Genomic DNA, 4,330 nt, shown 5'->3' on the forward strand with positions numbered 1-4,330 from the left:
CGCTCCATATGGATTAGCCCCCGAGCCTTAGGTTGAATCGCAGAATTAGGCTGAGGTTCACTTCAGTCTTTTTCCTTCTTTATTTTCCAAAAAAATTGAAAAATAAATCTCTGATGCACATATCCCACAGCCCCCGAGCCTTAAATCAAAATCCCTAATACTACGGGTAGCCCCCGAGCTAAGATTTGGAATTAAAGATTTAAGACGTGGCATCAGATTTTGTTCTTTAGAATATTTGCAGGATTCATCAGATCCGGTATCCAAAAAGACCTCTTTTTCGGGTAAAAAATCCCAGAAAATGATACAATTGGATACGCCACACTGATTGCACCCGAAATAACTTCAGAAATAAAACCCGGAATGTCCGGCTCTTTACTGTGTGCTCACGTGGGATGTTACTGTATGGAGAATCTGCATTATTGCATCCTTGAATGTGTCCATGAATGCGTCCGTGAATGCTATTACTATAGCGTCACGGGTTGTCCTCTTGTAAGGTCCGTTGTGGCTATAAAAGGTGGGAGAGAGGCCTTTGCCAGAATCACCAACAAGTAGAAGCCATGGCTTATCTTTGGTATTCTTGCTCTCGCCCTCCTAAAGTTTGTGTAGTCCTTTTCAGCAAAAGATGCTAGAAGAGAACTTGCGAGTGACAAGAAAAGTCCCTGCTACCTCATCCTGCAACCCTGCTTCTCTTGACGGATCCATGCTGGACATCATGTCCTTGCATATTCCAATGAGGCAGGTTCTCTGTCGATGGGTTGAGTCTTGTTGTGTCACATCCTTGGGGTTGCCTGTTTTTGGGTGCCCAAGAACTGACATCTCTGGTAAGGAGACATAATCTTGTCACAACGTATTCAGGGAGAAGGAGAAATTTCTCTGCAAGATGCTACAAGAGGACTTGCGAGGTGATTACTGTAATCTGCCTCTATACTCTTGAAACTTTTCTCCCAGAATACGTGTATCATTATTCCCTTGATGAGAATAACAAGTTTGTACTTTGTCACGGCCTCAGGCCGATCTAGCTGCAGCAGGCTTCTCAGGAAGCCAAGAAGTGTGGATTAGACCGAGTCGCTGTAAAGTTAGTTAGGAAGAAGTACTCGAGTTGTAATATCGAGTAGTTGTACTGTGTCGAGTACTTTTCCTTGTTCTGGAATGTAATCCCAGTCTAGAAAAGAGGAGTCGAGTAGTTGACTATGGATGTGAGTGTTTTCTTTTTCTAGAATGTAGTCTTAGAAAAAGGAAATGTCTCAGAAAATCCCATATTTTTCACGATTGGCATCAGACTGTTGGCTTTTTGGGTGTTTTACCATATTGCCACCGCCATTATAAAATGAAACGGTAACTAGATTTAACCCCACTGGCCGCCATTCACTTTTACTGCATAGATCTGTTCTTGCCCTCAAGCCCTCAGATCTAAAATTTCTTGCTCTTTCTCGCTCCCCAACTCCGCCTTAGGGTTTAGCCAGTGTATGCGCGTGAAGCGCATTGTTGATTTCCGAATGGCCCCCAAGAAGGCAAGCAAGGGGAAAGGTGCGGCTGCAGAGCCAACCCGGGAAGAAGGCTGGGAACCAAGTAAGTGTTCCAGATCTGACTTGGAATTCTTAGTTAAGCAGGGCTTTTTGCCATCAAAATCAGTAATCCAATGGCGTCCAGCAGTTGGTGACTGTTGACGCTCACTAACGACCATTTCCAGGTGTCAACTTGATCAGAAAATCATGAGAGTTTGCATTTCTTACATGCATCCTTATCCAATAAAGTTCCTAAATTACACTTTACCTTTTAGAATATGCAAGTTGTGTTTTCAAGCTAATATGCAGGTTACAAGCACACTTTGGCCCGACACAAAATCACAGAAAATATCAGAGTACCGATTCAGGCTCAAATGGACCAAGTGAAGCCCAAGAACTGAAGCAAACCCAGCGGGGCAGGCCGTGCCTCAACTTTAGGACAAGGGGAGACCAAGACAAGCCCACTCCAGGTCGGCCGGCCAGGCCCGTAGGCCCCACCGCCTCAACCAAGGCACGTGGCGCTTCTCTGTTGGCTTGCAACATCGGTTTGGGGTGCTGCAGTCCGTGGCTCCCTGCTATAAATAGAAGGGGGTGGGGTAGAGAATAGAACACACACACACACACACACACACAAACACACACACACACACACACAAACACACACCTCTTCCTCTCTTGCATTCCTTGCATAGTATTTAGGCTTAGTGGAGTTTAGGAGAAGTCTAGGAGTCATCGGATCGCCGGAGTTGCTCGAGAGTCTGGTATGGGTTCATCTCTAGCTCTCTCTTGTAATATTCGGTTGTTTGTAATAGAATTAGACTATGGTTACTGATATCTGCTTGAAGTATATTCTGAGTTATCGAGTATATGCTTCTTGTCATGGTTGTGTTATTATTCAATGCTTGCATTGCATGATCGCCCTGTGCTGGAGATGGTTAGTCTTTTGTTTTTAGAACTCTATCAACTACTCCAGTATTCGTATGATTGCTCTAGTGTGATGTCTATCCATCCGGAGGGTGGGGGCTCCGCGCGGAACACTAGAGTATCTCTTACTAGTGTAGACATGATGTCTAGATTAGCTAAGAGTTGCTGGATGTCAACTATACCCACGGTTTGTAGAGGTAGCCGGCATGTGGTGATAGCCCTGTCCGTGCCTTTTAGTAATCCTCCACATTCGGTATGGGGGATAGGAGGTACATAAAGTCGCCGGGGTGTACGGGCTCCTCCCGTTACTTCGATAGCGATCTCCCTGTTGTGTAGTTTAATCTCTGACGAGCTAACTAATGAGAAAGTGTGGATATAGCTAGCCTAGCACAGCTGACTTGAGCTCTGACTTTTACCTTGCTCCCGGCCTAAAGTAACCTTTATTCTTTTATCCAAGAGAGTAGTTTGTGTGTGTGTCACACTACCTCCTACCATGTTATTATCTTACCCCTATTTATGCATGAGAATATCCAATCTAGATAGAGCTCACCAACTGATCTATATATTCTCTCACTCATCGCCTTCCCTGCGGAAATATAAATGACACCCCGGTATACTCCCGGGTAAAATGCTACAGCGGTATTCCGTGTGCTCGCGGATCTATTCGTGGTTCATGAAATACTACTGTCCCAAATTGGCGTCTGCGGGCGTCATCGCTAGGTGACATTGGTAGGCGCCAACAAGCATTTTTGGCGCCGTTGCCGGGGAAGGCACAGAGTGAAATATATAGACAGAGTTGTGAACAAAATCGAATTTGGTATTCGCTTGCTAAACAGGCTAACTTGGCTTTGTTTTCTTGTCTTCATTGATACGAAAATAGGGTAGTGTATGACCAGTTTTGACTTGCCGCAAAACTTTCATTCCGATCCAGAGTCACTTTTGAGGAGGACGCAAGCTCGTCTTGTATCACCTCGGAGATCACTCTCGGCAGTTGATCCAGTCATCGCATCATCGTCAGCTCCTAGAGCTATGGTCCAGAAGACACTCCGTGATTACTCTGCTCCGTCTGCTAGCCAGTTCCCGACCGGACCCGAGGTTAACACCGGAGGAGAAAATTTCGAGATCAAGACGGGTCTCATTACGATGGTGTAGGCTAGCCCATTTTGTGGCAGGGCCAATGAGGATGCCAGCGCTCATCTCCAGTAGTTCCTGGAGCTCTGCGGTACTTTTGTTATCAAGGGTGTATCGCAAGATGCAATCCGGCTCCGTCTGTTTCTATTTTCTCTCTCGGGGAGAGCGAAGCAATGGTTTTATGCTAACAAGGCTGCTGTGGATACTTGGGACAAATGTGCCAAGACGTTCCTCTCGAAGTTCTTCTCGATGGGCAAAACCAATGCTCTTCGTGGTCGGATTTCGAACTTTTAGCAGGCATCAAATGAGTCAATTCCGGAAGCTTGGGAGAGGCTTCAGGAGTATATTCTGGCGTGTCCGCACCATGGAATGGATAATTGGCTCATTCTACAGAACTTCTACAACGGGTTGACACAGTCATCCCGTGATCATGTGGATGCCGCTGTGGGTGGAGCTTTCTTCTCGCTGTCCATTGAAAGAGGTACATCATTGATCGAGAAGATGGTTTCCAACCAAGGTTGGAGCGATGATCGCCTCCAACTGCGCCAGCGAGGTATGCACTCCGTCAAGGAGGCCGACATGCTCGCTATGAAGATTGATCTCCTCCTCAAGAAATTTGAGGATTATTCCCAAGATAAGACTCAGATGCAAACACTTCAAGCCTTAGAAACTCGCATGACGTGCGAGGTCTGCGGGAATGTTGGACATTCGGGCGACAATTGCCCAGAAACCCAAGAAGAAGCTCTATTCCTCAATGGCAGTAATGGTTT

General features: G+C 46.1%; 1 non-coding gene across 1 annotated transcript; it reads right to left on the bottom strand.

Annotated features, from left to right (window-relative positions):
* Positions 1–3,824: 3,824 nt before the first annotated feature.
* LOC120663132 lies at positions 3,825–3,931 on the bottom strand. Its single transcript, XR_005670355.1, has one exon. It is a non-coding gene; the product is annotated as a small nucleolar RNA R71 (small nucleolar RNA).
* Between the last annotated feature and the right edge of the window lie 399 nt (positions 3,932–4,330).

Source organism: Panicum virgatum, chromosome 2N (genome assembly GCF_016808335.1).
Source record: "Panicum virgatum strain AP13 chromosome 2N, P.virgatum_v5, whole genome shotgun sequence".
In the NCBI taxonomy this organism is placed as follows: Eukaryota; Viridiplantae; Streptophyta; class Magnoliopsida; order Poales; family Poaceae; genus Panicum; species Panicum virgatum.